The following is a 20,607-nucleotide window of genomic DNA, read 5'->3' on the forward strand; positions in this document are numbered from 1 at the left end:
TACTTATTACAATAAGGACATCTGCATTGGACAAGGGAGATGGATACACTGTGGTATACTTAGATTTTATAAAAGTTTAATAGTTGACTACATAAGAAGTTTATAGTCAAACTACAGCAAATGGGAATGGATATTAGACTAGTATTAGCATTGGATTGAAGATTGGCTATCTGATAGGTATCAAAAAGTTGGTTATAGAGGAGCAATATCCCAGAAGAAGAAAGTCGCTATTGATGTGCCTTAGGAGTCTGTTTTAGGGCTATTGCTGTTTAACCTGTATGTTAATGATATTGAGAAAGATTTTAATGAGAATATTCAGTTGTTTGCAGATGATGGAAAGTTGAGAACTATAAGGAGTTCAGTAGGGCAGATGTGGCCTTAGTGAAATGGCACAGGAGTAGGGATGCCAGTTCAGTGTTGCAAAATGTATGATTTTAAAATTTGGAAAACAAAGATGGGATGTAGAATTTACTCTTGGTGAGGATATATTGTTGGAAGTGGAGGAAATAAGCGATCTTGAGGTGATGGTGGATATGGATGTAAAATTTAGAGGACACATTGCTAAAACTGTGAGAACAACACAATGAATTCTGGCAATGATGCAGAGTACATCGACTTTTATGGATTACTGTGCACAGATTTGGTTACCTGGTTTTCAAAAGGATGAAAAGGTAATGGGAAGGATTCAGAAGCAATTGACCAAAATAGTTTCTGATGTATCAAATGTTGAATGTGAAGGAATGTTGAGATGATGCAATTTTCAGAGTCTAGTGGATAGGAAGAAGAGAGGTGATATGATAGAGACATTCGAGTTGGTAAGGGATTATTCTAGGATTAATGTTTAAGAGGTTTTTTAATGAAATATTTGGAAATGAGGGAGAACAAGAGATCATCTCTTGAAACTGTATAAGGATGATATGAGCAAGGGCATGAGAAGCAGGTATTTTGTATGGAGGTTGTTGAATGATTGGAATGCATTGCATCTGCAGAGAATTTGAATGTATTTAAGGCACTATATGATGAGCTGTATGTATGACAAATGGACCTCCTAGATGAGTCTGTGACTCCATGTGGTCTTATGGGGATAATAATAATAATAAAGCAGTGGCTTTGAAGAATTACTATAGCCTTAATGTGTTTCATCTGATTATTTTAATGGTATGTGCAGAGAAGCATACTGCATTCATGTTTCATTATTTATTGTAGTGCATTGTAGCAACGAACATGGTGACGTTTCGTTAACAAAGCTGATATAATTTTCACTTTCAGGGAGTTAGCATCAGACAATATTGTGATAATTCTGCAACCTGATACTAACTCTCTGCTCCCTGAAGTAAATTTTGGTCATCAAGTTAAAAATAAAAAAAAAAAAAAAAAAAAAAAAAAAAAAAAAGTTCTCCACCCCTGATTTTTAAAGTAACAGATGATAGAATATTCAGGTAGGCATCATTTTAAACTTTTTAACATAATGGACAATTAGTAAGTCAGTATAATTATGCTTCAGACAATCAGATGGCAAATGGAATAGAATAAAATTTTGTTCAAACAGAATAGAATCACTTATTCAGTTTCATTTTTTTATGTATAAAAATTGTTTTCTTTTAAGAAAGCTGTAACCACAAAAGCAAATAGTTTTTAATACATGTTCTAAAATATAATAAAAGTTTTCTTTTTAATTTAATTTCATTTTTTTTAACAAATCTAGATATGCTTTTTTGCTGCTCATTACATCAGGAAAAGAACTTCTTTGTTCAAAGGTTTAGATTTAGCCAAAAAATTCATGGATGTTAGAAAGCAGTGGTGGTATGAATAGTGCAGAACAAATATGAGCCATGTGTATAGCATTGCACCCATTCATTATTTATCTCGGGTAAAGGGTGAGGGAGATCACATTTGTTATTAATATAGAAAAATGTAAAGGAAAAAAATATCATGTCCTAAAGATAAAACTGATAATCATGTTTTGTTTTCTTAGCTATTGCTCACAGATATAATTACTGTAAATATTTTCCAATTTCAGTTATTACACATTAATATAAATGAATGGCTACCAAGGGTAATCATATTCTTATTTATATGGTTGTCACTATAATAATGTTTCAAAGTTCAAAAGGTTTCTGCTACTTTCCAAGTATTTGCATGATGATTCTATGAAGGTCAGATGCTAATAATAATAATTTGCTAATCTTTTTGCTTGCAAAGGAACTTAAAATGATCAAGAATCCCTTCATTTACTGTGCACTGATCATAGTATGAATGCATGAGCATCACAGTTAATGACATTTTTATTTCCATTGTGGTTAGCAATGATGTCTAAGATTTCAAAACATAAATAGTTTCAGCAAATATTTCCATGCTCCGTTGACTAACTATGCAGTAAATGCATTCCATTTTGCTCTTAAAGTTGAATCTCTTAATATTTTGCAGATATAGATCTAGTCAAGAGAGAAATCATAATCATCACAGCTTTATCAGTATCTTGAGTCCCTTAACTGCATGATTTATTATCTTTTTTTACCATTCTTTTTGAATTTTCTGTTTTATTACTTGTTATGATCATATTCTTCAAATGAATGCTTTAAAGATTATCCAAATATATTTTAATATTTTGCTTTTTTTTAATTTTAACTAGTAGATAACTAAAATTATGTACTTCTTTGTGTCTGCTGTGGTGTTTATCATCTGGCTTCTTGACAAATTTGTGAACTTTGTTTTAATAACCTGTCTAAATTAAATTTTGATGCATTGAGTTATTCTTCTTCTTATTATTATTATTATTACCACCCCAAGACCTCATGGAGTCAAAGACTCATCTGGGAAGTCATTTTATCACACACACACACACACACACACAGCTCATCATACCGTGTTTTAAAAACATTCAAACTCTTGGCAGACAACACGTTCTCAGGCAAGACATTCCAATCATTCGCAACTCTGCATGAAAAAACCTGCCTCTCACTCCCCTACTCACACCCTCTTTATACAGTTTCCAGGGATGACCTCTGGTTCTCCCCCGATCTCCCACTATTCTCTGTAAAACTTCTCCAGCATTGATCCTATAACAACCCCTTACCAACTTGTAGGTCTCTATCATATCTCCCCTCTTCCTCCTGTCCACCAGACTCTGCAAATTACATCTTCTCAATCTTTCCTCATACTCGACATTCCAGAGGTCAGAAACTACCTTAGTCAGTCTCCTTTGGACCCTTTCCAACATCTCTTCATCCTTCTGAAAACCCAGTGACCAAATCTTGGCACAATAGTGTGGCTTAATCAAAGCCTTATACAACGGAACAAGAATCTCTCTACTTCTACAAGTCCGTGTCCTTTGCATCATTCCCAGAAGCCTTTGTGTTGTCTTCACAATTTTGGTGATGTGTCCCCTAAATTTTAGATCCTTATCCACTTTCACCCCCAGATCTCTTATTTCCTCTACCTCCAACAATACATTCTCACCAAGCATAAATTCTGCATCCCATCTTTGTTTTCCAAATTTTAAAACCTTACATTTTGCAACATTGAATTCACATCCCCATTTCCATGCCCAATCACTCAATTTATTCAAGTCTTCTTGCAGGCCACAACATCTTCACTACGCTTCATGGTTTGTCCCAACTTTGCATTATCTGCAAACAACTGAATATTTCCATCCAAATCTTCACGTATATCATTAATATACAAGTTAAGCAGCAATGGACCTAAAACAGACCCCTCAGGCACTCCACTAGTGACTTTTCTTTTCCTGGATATCGCTTCCCCATACACAACTTGTTGATACCTATCAGATAGCCAGTCTCCAATCCAATGCACTAATCTAATATCCAACCCCATCTGCTCTAGTTTGACTGTCAACCTATCATGAGGTACTCTATCAAAAGCCTTTGCGAAATCCAAATATATTACTGTGTATCCTTTTCCTCTGTCCAAGGAAGCAGCCACTTTATTGTAATAAGTAAGTAGATTACTAAAACATGACCTCCCTTTAGTAAATCCATGCTGTCCATCAAAGATAATACCATTGTTATCAACCCAACTCTGGATCCTAGTTCTCACAAGCTTCTCCAACAACTTAACCGCAACACCTGACACACAGATAGGCCTATAGTTTGATGCTTGAGTTCGATCACCTCCTTTATGAAGTGGCACAATCTTGCCCTCCTTCCGCTCCTTAGGAACTTGACTGAGTGCAAGACTCATATTAAAAAAATATGTCAAGGCAGGTGTCAACTCCATGGCACATTCTTTCAGAATATGTGGTGATATATTATCAAGTCCCACTGCTTTATTAACATCTAGTTTACTCAACTCCCCATACACCTCTTGCTCACCTACAGTCAGTCTCTCCTCCCCATCATCAACTGCTCTCAATCCCCTCCATGAAGTCACATTTAGAAGATTGAAAGATCTTTATGAACTGCTCATTAAGTATCTCCACCACACAATCTGCATCAGCTGTCTTTATACCATTTTCTCCAATCAATGTCATCCTTCCATAATTATTATTTCTTTTGCTGGCTACATATCGAAAGAACTCCTTAGGATTCCTTTTGGCTTCATTAGCCAACTGCTGTTCATTCCTCTCTTTAGCTACCCTCACCAACCAAGCCACCCTCCTTGCTTGGTCTTTGTAGATCTCATGGAATTGGTTATTTCTACTGCTCTCAAGTTATTTCTGCTGCCTCCATAATGTCCTTTTTCTCTGTATCGCATGCTTAATCTCTTTATTCATCCATCTCACACCCACCTTATTTAACCTTCTCACCCTTGGAATACATTTAGACATTGGAAAAGAGATCAATGCAGCTTGGGGGATTTTCTAAACAGTTTTTGAAAATCCCCCAAGCTGCATTGATCTCTTTTCCAGCTAACTCCTCATTCGACGCTATACCCGCAAGCTGTCTCCTGAGCTCTTCATAATCACCCCCCCCCCCTTGTAGTTCCACATATACCCTTTTCTCACGGAGGTCCTCGCACTGCTGGAAACCACCCAGGTAATCACCTCATGGTCACTCTAATCCAAGACCCTCAATCCTCGTGTGCCCTCTGTTACATACTGTCTGAGGTAGTTATCCCTCAAAAACTCAAGAAACTCATTTTCTTTACTTCCAGTTGTTATCTCATCATTCCAGTCTATATTGCCATGATTAAAATCTCCCATAATAATCGCCCTTTTCTTATTTGCTTGGCTAATATTCTTCGTATATTAAAATTCAAACTTTTTTTCTATTTGTTACTTTGATTAAAATCTAATTCAATTATCAAAAATTAATCCTTCTGAGATTCTTTTGCTCTGATGTTTTACTGTCTGGTATGGTCAATCGTACTGTGTGGTACTATTTTTAAGCAATAGTTTTATTGTAGTGGAATATTTGTTACAGTGAATTTAATCTAAATAATATCTGCAATGCATGCTAATACGATAACCATTCTGTCTGCTATCCAAATATTATTTCTTATCATGACGACATTGTTCTTTAGCTCTTGACATTTCAGTTTCATATTTATAAATTCTGTACTGTTAGAGATCTTCCAGCATTTGTTGCAGTGGATAAACAGTATTGAATTTATGCTTTATTTCAATAAGTTAGATTTATTATTTCTAGTCGAAACCATTTCACTGTTCCACATTAACACATACTTCACATATACAGAAGCTACATTAATTTTTAAAAAATAACTTTTTTTGTCTTTTCTTTGACTTTATAATAAAAAGGACTATTTTAAAATAAACCAGTAGCATCATATAATGATGTCTATTATCAATTAAAAAAAAAGCAATATTTATATTTTGCAGCATTATGCTATACTAATATATTTCTTATAACAAACTTAGGTTTTTTTATCTTATTTCTTAAACTAATATTTTGAAATCTCTCCCCTCTTTCCCCCCCCCCCCCCCCGCAGTTATACAGTATTTTTCATTTCAGGCAGCCTTTTCATTGCACTTTTTGCTTTTGTTGAGTTTATGAAATAAATATATATATATATATATATAAGTTAAAACAAAATGTTTGATATTTATATTTTAGAATTTAATATTAAGCACTGCTGTGATATGTTATCCTTTTCATAAGGAACTTTTGATAAAGTTGAAAATAATATTGTCACATGTAAATATGATAAATCTATATACATAATTTTTCACCTATGAGAAATGTGGAATTTTTGAGATTTTATAATAGTGATGTTTATAACTTTTTTGTACCTGACAAACACTACTGATTATTTAGTAGTGCTATCAAAATTGTTATTTTATAAATTACATATTGTAATTGAATATATCTGTGTACTATAGATACAGCTGTTTCAACATGAATATTATAACTGTAGTAAAATTTGAATATATGTACTTTGTAATAGAATAAGGTTGTTGTTTTTTTAATTATGATGAACATGTAGAATATGCTTGGAACTACATAAAAATAAGTACTTATGGATATTAAACATTCTTTCAGCATACTAAGTATTCATTTAAATATTTTATAAATGATAATCACAATGGTTTGAAGATATTATGTGTATTGCAATGGCTTCCAAATATATTAAATATAACTAAGGATAGTGATGAATAATACCAAGAAATGCATGCTGTTACAGATAATCAGTGTAAATAAAATGTTAAAATTTCCATCACATGCTTTATTTTGCTGCGATGTTAATAAAATTGCTATAGACAACTTTATTGCTGAAAACTTTTGCTGTCTTCTCATACTAGAAAACAGCAGAAGTTGATAATGATTGGTTATTAGAGAAACCATTATACAATTTCTCTCTGATACATCAAATTAGGTAATTTTATCTTCTCCTTCACCCTTTTATGTGTTAGGCCTACTGTCCTGTTACATAGCTATCTTAAGTCCTAAATTGTACCCATCCCGAGGATGAAGCGACTAGCCCATGTCTCCCAGTATATTCTATGGTTGTAGCTGCGTCTGTTCACGGGGTCAGTTTGCCTGCTTGCAGGAGAAAAAACGCCAAATAAACTGGGGAGAAAAACCCTGCTGTCCATGCCCAAGACTGGCTAACTTGGCTATGTCTGAGAAAGATCCTTAAGCTCCTCATGTCAGCAATGGTAATCGAACCCAGGACACTCATTTCCCAGGCATATGGTTGCAAATGTGCATAGCCACTAGACTAACCACATGGACAAGATAACTTTATGCCACCATTAATTATTATTATTATTAACATAAGACCTCCATGGAGTCAAAAGACTCATCATGGGAGATGCACATTGTTACACACAAAGCCCCATCAAAGCTCTGTGCTTGGGCCAATGTTGTTTAATTTGTATATAAATGATATAGGAAATGGCTTAAAGGGAGATATTCAGTTGTTTGCTGATGATGCAAAGTTGTGTAGTGCAATAAAAAATCAAGCTGATGTTGAAAGTTTGCAGGAGGATTTAAATAAGCTGGTAAAATGGGCAAAAGAAAATGGATGTCAGTTCAATGTGGAAAAGTGTAAAGTCATGCATTTTGGGATTAAAAGATTACCAGCTGTGTACTACATCGATGGAAAGGTACTCCAAGAGATTGATGAGGCTAGGGACTTAGGGGTATTGGTAGATAGGGAGATGAAGTTCAGAGGACACATTGCTAAGGTGTCCAAGATTGCACATAGGATTACTTGGTTGTTGAGGAACACACTGACATCCAGAGATAAAGAGGTTATTATTCCCCTTTATAAAGCATTGATACTTCCACATTTGGATTACTGTGCTCAGGTCTGGTCACCTGGATTCCTTGGAGATGAGGAGGCTGTGGAGAGGGTTCAGAGAAGAGTGACCAAGTTGGTGAGTGATATAAAAAATGCTCCCTACATTGATAGATTGAGAGCTTGTGGATTGCAGAGATTGGTTGATAGGCGAAGAAGAGGGGATATGATAGAAACATTCAAATTACTAAAAGGTTTTTATAGGATTGATGCAGGGGAAATGTTTCAGCTGTGTGATAGTGATGGAAGAACAAGAGGCCATCTCTGGAAATTAAAGAAGAGTGTGGTTAACAAAGGTGTCAGAACAAGGTTTTTTGCCTGGAGGGTGGTGAATGAGTGGAATTCATTGCCTGACTTAGTTGTGAGCTCTTTGTCTGTAAATGAATTCAAGAAGAGATATGACAGATATTGTTTTGCTAGTTTGGGTCTCCCGCGATGAGTCTACTGACTCCATGGAGATACCCGTAATAATAATAATAATAATAATAATAATAATTCTTTAGACTCATTCAGTATATCCATATTCACCAAAATATCAGGCAATACATTTCATTCACCAACCACTCTGCATGCATAGAAACTGTTTCTTATGCCCCTGCTCATACAGCAGGGGCATAAAATTTCTTCCACATTAATCTGGCACCAATCCTTTATGAATTTAGTCCCAATTATATCTCTTCTCTTCCTTCTATTCACAAGGCTTTCTGAACATCTTTCTCTAAATCTGTCTTTATCCCACATCCCAAGGATCAGGGATCAGTTACCACCTTAGTCAGTCTTCTCTGAATACTTTCCAATATATCTTCATCACCATGAAAACCAGGGCACCAAATTTGTGCACAATAATCCATACAAGGCCTTATACAGTGGAACCAGAATTTCTTAATTTCTGCACATTAAAGTCCTTTACATTATTTACATTATTGTGATGACTTTACAACTTTTGCAGCATGACCTCTGAACTTCAGATCTGTGTCCACCACCACTCTAACATCTCTTGTCTCCCTAACTTCATCCAAAATTTCCCCACCAAGTGTATACTTCACATCCCATTGTTGACTACCAAATTTCAGAACCTTACACTTTGCAACATCGAACTGATAGTTCCATGCTGTTGCCCACTCATAAAATCCAGCCAACTCTTCCTATAATGCTGCATCTGCTTGTTTCTTTATCAGTGTCCTTAGTTTTGCATCAGCTGCAAACAATTGTTTATCACCAATTAAACTCATTCCAATATCATTAAATAGTACCTGATTTTTTTTTTATATTAATATTTTTTTTTCATTACTTGCAGATATATAAAAAAAAGTATTTTATATCACTACAGTTTGAACAGACCACCTTCACCTTACAATTGCTTCTTCCTTTTTCGTATTAGACCTATTGGCCTGTTATGGAGCTGTCCTAAGCCATGCCCATCGCGAGGATAAGGTGGCTAGTCCTATGTCTGTAAATGTGTGTGTTTTTCCTCCAGTAAGCAGGCTGGAGGAAAACCCTGCAGTCCACGCCCAAGACCGGCTAACTTGGATATGTCTGAGAAAGATCCTAAGCTCCTCATGTCAGTGACGTGAATCGAACACAGGACACTCCTTTTCCAGTCATATGGTTATGAAGCACCTAGCCACTCAGCTAACTGCATGGACACCTTACAATTGTATTTTTATTTATTTTTAACTCTTGAAAGATATAAAAATTGGGTGCCAATGTCATGAATCATCTTCTATGGTTTAATGGAAAAAACCATTGTCAGTAGAGAAGCAGCTTCTCTGCTGACATTATATTTAATAATAATGATGTTGTTGCTGATATGATATTGCTTGAATGTCAGCGAAGAGGTTACATTCATGTTCTTACTGAACAGTAAGAACATGAATATGAGCATAGTAGCCACTTCCAAATTATAGCTACCATTTGATACTTGAAGTACAAGTATCAAAAGGTAGAGGGGGAGGAGTTTTATAAATTATCACTTATGTTTTCAATTTTTTATTATTATTACTCCATCGAGTCCTTAAACTCATTAAAGGAGGTCCTAAACATCATGGCAGCACTATCCAACATTTGTGCAATATCTGTCATACTTTGCAACTTTTCAGCAACCTTTTCATTGTACTTTTTTTTTGTCCTACATTGCTAATTTCCTTTCATACTCTGCTTTTGCCTTTCTTACCACACTGGTTAACAATTTAGGCATTTTATGAGCATTCTTACACTCAACTGCCTCATTGATATATGCGGTTTGTGCTTTGTACTGCTCATGTGCCTGCTGGTTGCCTTTCTTCTTGAATTCCCTCCACAATTTCTTATTTTTTTAGCTCCAGCTTAATGATGATATTCATTTATTTAACTTCCACTTGAGTCTGCTATTACTTCCTCAAACACTCCTTTACCACTTCCTGTGCATGCACTATCAGCATTCAGCCCTTGTAGTTTGACATGCCATGCCGTGCCATGGCACTGTTCCAAGTAATCTCCTAAGCTTATCATGCTTACGAGCACTGTGGTTCCATATATATCCCCTATTAAGTGAAAACTCCATGCATTTAGTCGCCTCTCAGGTCAAGACCGTATGATCACCTTCACCAATTGGTAGCAACATGTCATGTTGGTTATAGACAAATTCTCTGATGTTACTAGATCAAGCATTTTCAAACCCCTAGTATATTCCATTGCATGCTGCCTTAGTAACTGCATAAATTTTACTTCCTTTCATGTGTCCCCTCCTCCTTCCAACCTATGTTCCCTTAGTTGAAATCCCCTATATTAATTACCTGCCTTCCATTCATTGAGCTTATTTGCCGATGCATACTATCCTATTATCCTTTATATCCCCTGTAGAAGCATATATAAGCATCCAACTATATAGTTTGTTCTGCTGCCCACTTTGCACACCAGATGGCTTCAAATGTGCTATTTTCACTGGCCTGCAGTTGAACTTCTACTCTCTGTGGTTGCAGTTCATTGGCTATCATCATCAATAATACTCCTTCTTTTCTCTCTATCCATGAACACACTATACCCTTCACATTCTATCCCACTAACTATATTATCTTCTATCAACCATGTCTCACTAATGCCAATAACCTTTGCCAGGATGAACTAACCAATGCCAAAAGCTCCTCTCCCTTGTTCCAAATGCTCCTGATATTAGTGTACATAAAGTGCAAAAGCCCCTTAAGCTCACTGCTATCTTGATGCTTTATACTTACTATCCCAGTCTGGTTTGTTACCAGCAGTACTAACTTAGGCATTTTATTATTATTATTATTATTATTCGTGACACCTCCAAGGAGTCTGAAGACTCATCGCGGGAGGACACCTACTGTACAACTCTCTGTCTCCACTGCTACATGGAACCTCTACTACCAATCACCTACATCAGCGCCATCTACTGCCCACAACTACCACAACCACAGCTAGTATTTTTTTGTCTGTAAATGCCGTGTGTTCTGAAGGGCTGATTTGTCTGTATGCCGGATGAAAAACCCGAGTTTCCGGGAGAAAAAAACCCTGCTACCACCGTAACTCACCTTCGATTGAAAAAGTCCATATAAAGATTCCTCCTGTCATGACGAGAATCGAACTTAGGCATTTTCTAATCAAAGGGTGCAACGTATCATAGTTCTTCCAATTGTGCTATGGAAGCAAAAACTTCACTGGCTACGGCATTACCGTCCGTTACCCTGGAAGTTCCTAGAAAGGATTTTCCTCAAGAACCTTAATTTTATGTGCATTCTTACACTCAACTGCCTCACTAATATATGTGTACCCACTCAACAGCTTCTCCCCTAAAAGCTCTACTTTCCAGATTTTACACATCCACTTTCACTTCATTCAACAACACTTTTTCTAGACTCTGAACACTAAATCTGTTCAAATGCATAACCATCGTATGCATCGACTCATTCACTATTCTCAACTCAACTCTGTCATGCCAAGGCAGACTCACTATCTTAACTTTCTCAATTCTTTTGCTACTTTCAGTAACTCTTTCATGTCCTCTCTCATTATATACTTTCTCCTTTCAAATCATTCTTTCCAGTTAAAACAGTCGGCTCGTTCACTTTATCCTTTTGCATTCTAATAGCCTCACTAATATCATTAATTTTAGTACCTCTCTTTCAATCCTACTTGCCATTACACCCACCACACACATTTTCACGTGTATTCTCTGTTCCGTCCAATGCTGCAATCTCGCAATCTGACCTACACTTTGACCCTCACTCTTGTAGCATTTTTGACACACTTTCCCACCATCATTTTCAAACCAAAGTCAATTTGCCTTTAGTAATGTGTACATCTCACAGACATTGCACTGTACAAAGTCCTTTTGGTTGAATTGTCAATGCCTCTGACCTTAGATTAAGTAGGTAACAACTGAGAAATAAATTGCTATTGAAATTGGTGTAATGATGCAAATATGTATCAGTGGCTGTGAAATTTTATTTCTTTTTCCTGCTAACATCCTATGCTTCATTTAGTTCCAGTTGTTCAAAATTTTTCAGGATATATTAAACAGCATATACAACTATATTCTAGATCTAGTTGAAAACAATTGAATGATGCAGTCTGGTTTTTATAGTGAAAGGAGGCTTATTGCAATAATCTCCACTTCATTTTTGTCTCATCAGTCTGATTAAACTTTTTTGCAACATAAGATTCATTCAGTTGAATGAGTTTTTGTCACCTTATTCAACTGAATGAATATGTAGAATTCATTCATATATGGATGGATCTTTGGCAATGTAAACTCTGTTCCAAATTCGGCTGAAATTTGGTTGATGTAAAATGTAGAGGTATCTTCATGAAAAAATTATGTGCATTTCAGTTATTTTTTTTAATTAATTGGACTTAACATATCAAATTTGATAGGCTGTCTTGTTGAATACTGCAAAGAGATAGCAAACCAGTCACTTTCCACTTAGAACAGAGTTACTATAGGTTGAATTTTAGTCTCAGTGACGTAACAGCGAGTTAATGACTTGTTGCATGTACTTAGCTTTGAGTCATTGCTGACACTTGAACATCTGCAAAAGTATTATTATTATCATTATGGATATCTCCATGGAAACAAAAGAGTCATTGTGGGGGACTCCCTGCTAACCATTATTCACACAATACCTATTTATAATTTATTTATTTAGCATATGGGGAAAAATACAAGAAATTAATGAGAAAAAAAATATACAGATTGACAGTTCAGTTAACCAATCAATGGCACTATCTAGAAGTAAATGCAAGTTCCTGAAGCCTCCAGGGAAGGAGTGGGGGGGGGGGGCAATTTTCAGTGATATGATGCACAGTCCGCATAGCACCTCACACATGCAAAAGGGTGACTGTGAAATTTCCAAACAGACAAGTGGGCAGCACAGTGACCTTGTCCCATCCTAAATCTGTTTAGATGGCTCCAGAGGTATCAAGGTACATTGAATCCAGGAGCTTTGATAGTTGGATCTGTAACGAGTTACTTCGTGTTTTAAGTGCTGGAAGAAACTCGTGTTAGAGGCTTAATGGTGTGAAACAGCACTTAGAAAGGATGTAAAATATTATTTAATTCTTCCAATATTTCATCTCAGTCAATAAGACATTGTCAGGGAGTACAATATGAGACTTGTCTGTCTCTCTCTCTCTCTCTCTCTCTTACACACACACACACACACACACAAAGAAAAACTAAGTGAAACATGTAGACAAAAGACTACATCCCTAACTAGATGGGGTGACCTCTGTGTGCACCTGTTGGTGACCTAAGATGTAAACTGAGATCTCAAAGTATTCGTGTTTATTTAAATTAGGCTGATTTCTGAAAGCAGCAGCACACTCCAAAAAATAGTCTTTTTCTTCTATATATATTTACTGTGATGGAGCATGGTGGTCTTTTCTCCAGTTGATTCTATGAGCTGAATCTAAAGATTCGGTTGGCTCATTCTAATTCTAATTCATAAAGCATAGTCTGCAAAGCTCAGTTGACCATAGTCATGACTGCAAATGTATTTTTTGTGTTCTTCCACATGAATGTTAGCTGATCTTCCTGTCCATTCATAGTAGGCCAACTTGCAGGAACAGGACACTTTTTATATATTCCAGGCACAGAGAGAGAGAGAGAAGGGAGCTTATCTTTAGTAGAACATATAAGGGTAGCAAGCTTTTGGTGGGGTTTGAGAGCTGTATAGAGATTGTATTGCAGAGATATTGGAAAAAAGACTACCATGTTCCATTGTAGTAAATTTAGAAGAAAAATACAATTTTTGGAGTCAGCAGCTGCTTCAGAAATCAACCTAATTTAATAAACAGGACTGCACTGAACTTCCCAAAATATGTGAAACACTAATACTTTGAGACCCCAGTTTACATCCTAGGCTGCTAATAGGTGCACACAGAGGGTGCGTCTACCTAGTTAGGACTCTAGTCTTTTGTTCACGTGTTTCACTTTAGTTTTGTGTTGCTTTGTATGTGTGAGTTACAAATCTCATATTGTACTACCTGACAATGTCTCAGTGGCTGAGAAAAAATATTGGAAGAATTAAATAATATTTTAAGTTCATTCTCATCCTAAATTAAGCCTCTAACATGAGAATCAGGTACTTGTTTGTACTTTGTTCCAGCATCTTCTCCACCTGTCCTAGGGACCATCATCTAGTATTTCCATTAGCCATATGGTATATGGCTATATACCATATGGCTAGTGGAATATAATATGAGACTTAACACACATTCATACACAAAGCAACACAACTGAAACACATGAATGAAAGACTAGAGTCCTAACTAGTCTTTCTAGTTAGTTAACCAAGCCTTGCAACTTGATCTGGTAAGACTATTACACTTTTTTTTTTATAATCTTTGTCAAGTAGCTTTATTTTATCCTCCTACATGTTTCGCCAATCTTTTTCTATTGGCATCCTCAGGGAATACAAACTAGTAAGCTAAAATGAAGGTTACAGACTAGGTTATAACTGATAATTCTAATTCATACAAAAAATTGGTATTGTGCGTGACAATGTGCGTGTCTCGTTAACGTGATTTATTCGTTATGGCTCATTACGTAATTGTTATGAAAGTTCATTTCTTTGATGTTTAATGATACCTTGATTCTTGTTTAGGTTTTCAGTTTTACGGGCGACTGTAGCTGCTTCTTTAAAGGTTCTTGAATGGTAGTTATCTTCTATGTATGGCATAAGGCTCTTATCCCACTCAATATGATGGTTAGTAGAGGCAAAGTGGCATGAAAGGCCTGAAATGTCTTGTCTGTTATTTCTGACATATCCTATGTGTTCTTTCTTTCTCGTTTCAAAGCTTCTAGAGGTCTGACCTACATAACTAATACCATGTGAGCAAGGTATATTATATACTCCAGAGTACTTGTAGAATGGGTGAGGATCTTTCGGTGATCTTAAAAATTTCTGAATAGTGTTGATTGGTTTGAATGCCACTCTGATCTTATGTGGTTTTAAAAGGTTAGCTAATTTTTTGGAAAGGTTGCTGACAAAAGGAATCGTAATTGTACTGATGTATTGGACGTCATCATGTTGTTGATGTGGTATATCAGTAAAGAGAATCTTGTTATAGAGTCTTTTTGGATAACCATTTAAAGAAAGTTCTCTGGATATTGTGGTTAATTCTGTTAGTAGGTCATCCTTGTCTGTCGTATACTGTATAGCTCTTTTCTTGAGACTATGGATAATGCTAAGTTTCTGAGCTATGTGATGAGCTGAGTTGAAATGGAGGTAATGTCCAGTATTTGTAGGTTTTCGGTATACAGATAGGTTGATACTGTTATTGGATTGTTTCTTTATTAAAATGTCAAGGAATGGCAGTTTTTTATCTTTTTCCATTTCTAATGTGAATTTGATGGTATTGTGGAAACTATTGATTTGGTTGAAGCAATTCATTAGTTCTTCTTTTGTATGATCCCAAATGATAAAGATGTCATCTACATATCTCTACCAAATTTTCGGTTTTGGAATGATCTGGGTTAAGATTTTTTTCTCTAGATCTTCCATGAATAAGTCAGCACAAGCAGGTGATAGGGGGCTGCCCATAGCTAATCCAGTGAGTTGTTTGTAGATTGTTTTTTGCCAAATAAAATAGTTTGGGGTGATAGTGGATGACCATCGACTTTATTCTTTAGACCAAACTTTCCAACTTTTTTTTTTTTTTTTTTTTAATTCAATGAGTAAATAACACTGCTGTCATAGGTCTTGCAATCTCTCGTGTTTTGGATCATAATAAAAAAAAAGAAGAAAAAACCTGCATTAACCAATTTGTAGGTTTTTCAGGTAGTTGAAATTTCGCTTTTAAATATCAAGATGATAGATGTGGCTTTGTCATAACGCCTCTTCTGAAACTCTTCGGTATGTGTCTGTATATCTTCCAATTAAGTGCATTACAGATGGAACAATTCAGAAATTCAAGGTTTTTTGCCTGGAGGGTGGTGAATGAGTGGAATTCATTGCCTGACTTTGTTGTGAGCTCTTCATCTGTAAATGAATTCAAGAAGAGATATGACAGATATTGTTTTGCTAGTTTGGGTCTCCCGCGATGAGTCTACTGACTCCATGGAGATACCCGTAATAATAATAATAATAATAATAATAATAACAGTGATTGAACAAAGTAGTGATGTTTTGGGGAATAAGTTGTCTAAGATGTTGATGACTTCAAACACTGGTATGTTAGTAAACAGAGAAGTAATGTCCAAGCTTGCTAGTATATCCTCTTCAAAAATAGGGATGTTTTTTATTTTATCTATAAAATGCTTTGAGTTTTTAATATAAGTATCGGAGACGTGAATGTGTTGTTGTAAAATCTTTGCAAGATACTTTGACAGTTGGTAAGTGGGAGAATAGATTCCATCAACTAGTGGGCATAATGGTATACCTTCTTTATGAATTTTTGGAAGGCCATACAATCTAGGAGTAAGTGGTGCATAGATTTTAGTTTTTTTATAATTTCTATAGGCCAGTTATTCATTCCACGTAATAATTCATTGGTGTCATTATGGTTTATAGTGGTAGGATCTCTACTGAGAACTTCATATACAGACCTGTCAGATAATAGATTTTTAATTTTTTCTTCATAATCTAAAGTATTTAAAATAACTGTATTATTACCTTTGTTGACTTTGAGTATGATGATATCTTTATTATTCCTTAATTTGAGAAACGTTCTTCTTTCCATTTGGTTAGAGTTGGTGTTAGGAGATCTTGACTGAGCTGAAAGCATTATGCTACTTTTTAATCGTAAGTCATTAGCTATTGGAACTAGTAATGAGAAGGCTTTTTCTAAGTTGCAGATGAACTCTATTTTAGGAATGACAGTGGGTTTTAAAGCAAAATTGAATCCTTTTTTTGAGGATAGAGATCTCAGGTTTACTTAAAACGTGTTTAGATAGGTTAATTATCACTTGGTTATCTGGTAGAGATGGTTTGCAGTTGCTATGATTATCATACAGTATATTGAATTTATCAATTTGTGTCTTTTTGCTTTGATTAAATGTTTTGGTAAAACTGTTGCTAATCATATTGTCTAATAGTTGCCATGTCTGTTGCATTTGGTACAGATATGTAGATGACATCTTTATCATTTGGGATCATACGAAAGAAGAACTAATGAATTACCTCAACCAAATCAATAGTTTCCACAATACCATCAAATTCACATTAGAAATGGAAAAAGATAAAAAACTGCCATTCCTTGACATTTTAATAAAGAAACAATCCAATAATAGTATCAACCTATCTGTATACCGAAAACCTACAAATACTGGACATTACCTCCATTTCAACTCAGCTCATCACATAGCTCAGAAACTTAGCATTATCCATAGTCTCAAGAAAAGAGCTATACAGTATACGACAGACAAGGATGACCTACTAACGGAATTAACCACAATATCCAGAGAACTTTCTTTAAATGGTTACCCAAAAAGACTCTATAACAAGATTCTCTTTACTGATATACCACATCAACAACATGATGACGTCCAATACATCAGTACAATTACGATTCCTTTTGTCAGCAACCTTTCCAAAAAATTAGCTAACCTTTTAAAACCACATAAGATCAGAGTGGCATTCAAACCAATCAACACTATTCAGAAATTTTTAAGATCACCGAAAGATCCTCACCCATTCTACAAGTACTCTGGAGTATATAATATACCTTGCTCACATGGTATTAGTTACGTAGGTCAGACCTCTAGAAGCTTTGAAACGAGAAAGAAAGAACACATAGGATATGTCAGAAATAACAGACAAGACATTTCAGGCCTTTCATGCCACTTTGCCTCTACTAACCATCATATTGAGTGGGATAAGAGCCTTATGCCATACATAGAAGATAACTACCATTCAAGAACCTTTAAAGAAGCAGCTACAGTCGCCCGTAAAACTGAAAACCTAAACAAGAATCAAGGTCTAATTTTACCAGAAATTTGGAAAACTTTTATCAGATCATTAAACATCAAAGAAATGAACTTTCATAACAATTACGTAATGAGCCATAACGAATAAATCACATTAACGAGACACGCACATTGTCACGCACAATACCAATTTTTTGTATGAATTAGAATTATCAGTTATAACCTAGTCTGTAACCTTCATTTTAGCTTACTAGTTTGTATTCCCTGAGGATGCCAATAGAAAAAGATTGGTGAAACATTTAGGAGGATAAAATAAAACTACTTGACAAAGATTATAAAAAAAAAAAAGTGTAATAGTCTTATGAATAATTGTCAAGAAAAAATTCAACACAATTGATCTGGTAAAGTTGAGGTTGTTCATTTCTTCATGCCAGCAAGCTCTTCTACCATCATCTAAGGACATCTGTCAGAAGAGTATCACTTTCAGTTGACCAGCATGGTGTGTAGATTTTTCTGAATCCTCTTGGGATGTGTTTCTTGCCAGATACTATGAGAAGTTTAGTCCATCTTTTATACTTATCGACTGTAGATGGAATTATGTTGATGTTGTTTTCAATGAATTGAGTAAATTTGGGCCTATTATTCTGGGTATTATAAGTCCTACAATAATTAGGCAGGGTCTGTTCTGGCTGTGGAGAAAAGGAGGCAATATTTGATAGGTTGAGAGGTTTCTTCCATATCAGCAGTGGTAAAACAGAAGTCAGGCATTGTCTAATCTCCATCTTCCATATTTAAAGGTTCCAGATTGCTTGCTGTTATAGAGGAGATGGAGGATGTTTGAGGAAGTGCAGGGCTTGGTCTGTCAAGTAGAGAAAGCTTATATGTTGCATTGTAGATGGAGAAGTTATTCAGCCATATACCAAAGAAAAAGTCACTTTCTGAATGGGGAAGAGCTCATATTTCAAAATTTGCTTTTGTGTAGATTGTTAGGCCTTGTCTTTCATCAGGTTTGTCAGTGAGAAGAATGTAGCCAAGAATGATAATATTTCCTTGTGGGATGTGATGAGTTTCTTGTAGAGCAACAATGTCTACTTTGTTCCTGGTATTATTTAGTACTTATAATTTTGATCTAGTGAATCCCTCGATATTCAACTGGTGGATAGCCAGGCAATTCCCAATGTTCTTGTTTGGTTGTGTTCGTTCATTTTTAAGGTGAACATAGTCCTGTACCTAAGCTATTGATGCAAACCTTTATTCACTCTGATTCACTGCCAGGACACTCACAATTACCTTTGGCAATCCATTCCACTCATTCACTACTCTCTCAGCAAAATCTAGTGTGCACACCCTTCTGACCAACTCATACAAAACTTCCAGGGGTGGAAGTTTTTCCACTTGGTTATCTATAAATTAAAGATGCCAAGAAATTATATTCTTGGTTTAATCCTTTATCCAAGTGTAAGCAAACAAAGTTTGCACCTGAAGTAATTTCAGGATTAGGCAACTCATATGAAGAAGCTACTAACTTCACATCACTTGTCTTAATATCCCATAATGCAAAGCACATATCCTTACAGACATGTATAATGATATGCATTATGGGAAAGGTCACTACCCGGACTGGTTTCAACCTTTATTGAATCCCCATCAGCAGGAGCTAGACACAGAAGTGATACCAAGCAGAACGTTACTGTCTATAAGGGTGAAGCATAATGCTTTTAATCCCTGCTATCTGATAAGGTTACTGTGTAGGGAAAAATTTATGAGCTATGTGCTCAGCCCAAGTTGGGCAAGTTATAGATCTTAAAAGGAAACTAGACGCCTTAAATCATCTATATTTGCATAATTCCGATTCATCATAATTTGCTGTTTGTTGGACTAATCCAAGTGGTACTGCAATTTGACGTTTTGGAGGACAACTATATCTAGGACGTCGGAGGAGTCAGTTGGACTGAGATGAGTTGGTATTGAAGGACCAGCCACAGTTATGCAATTGGAACTTGAGTAGTTAAACAGTATGCGACCATTTTTGTTGGCAGATTTACTGTTCCAAGCAGGATGTCTTGCATTGAAGTCTTCAGCGATGATGACCAGTCCTTTTACGTCAAGGATGGCATCTAGATCTGAGGTCAACAATGTTTTTGTTGGAGGGTTGTAAGCAGCAAAAATTTTTAGGTTTCCAACTGAGTTTGTGAGGACATTAATGCCTGTGATTTCGAGGTTGGTGGTTGCAGGGTTGGTTATTGAATGATGGTTTATATAGTTTTTGATAAGGGTGGCTGTACCTCCACCTCTATACCCAAGTCTGTCGTTTCTGTAAACCTGATACCCTCTGATTTTTAGGTTGTCAGCAGGCCTCAGGTGAATTTCATTGATTAGAAGTATATCTGGATTATATCTATTATTGAATTCCTAAATTTTCGACACTTTGTTTTTGATATCGCTTGGAACGCCAAGCGTTCCAAGTGATATCAAAAATCTGGATTACTGTGCCCAGTTATGGGCACCAGGGTTTCTTC

The 20,607-nt window shown here is 35.8% G+C and overlaps 1 protein-coding gene across 3 annotated transcripts in view; it reads left to right on the plus strand.

Moving 5' to 3' along the window:
- LOC150107025 (MFS-type transporter SLC18B1-like) overlaps positions 1-4,788 on the plus strand; it is a 508,245-nt gene extending 503,457 nt beyond the window's left edge. For all 3 annotated transcript variants that reach the window (XM_090392899.1, XM_090392901.1, XM_090392900.1), the window contains exon 15: positions 1,706-4,788. The gene's annotated coding sequence lies outside the window, so the exon portion shown is untranslated. The remainder of the gene's footprint in view (positions 1-1,705) is intronic.
- The last annotated feature ends 15,819 nt before the right edge of the window (positions 4,789-20,607 follow it).

This window comes from Typopeltis vanoorti, chromosome 5 (genome assembly GCF_054136105.1).
Source record: "Typopeltis vanoorti isolate ZY-2024b chromosome 5, IOZ_Tvanoo_1.0, whole genome shotgun sequence".
Lineage (NCBI taxonomy): Eukaryota > Metazoa > Arthropoda > Arachnida > Uropygi > Thelyphonidae > Typopeltis > Typopeltis vanoorti.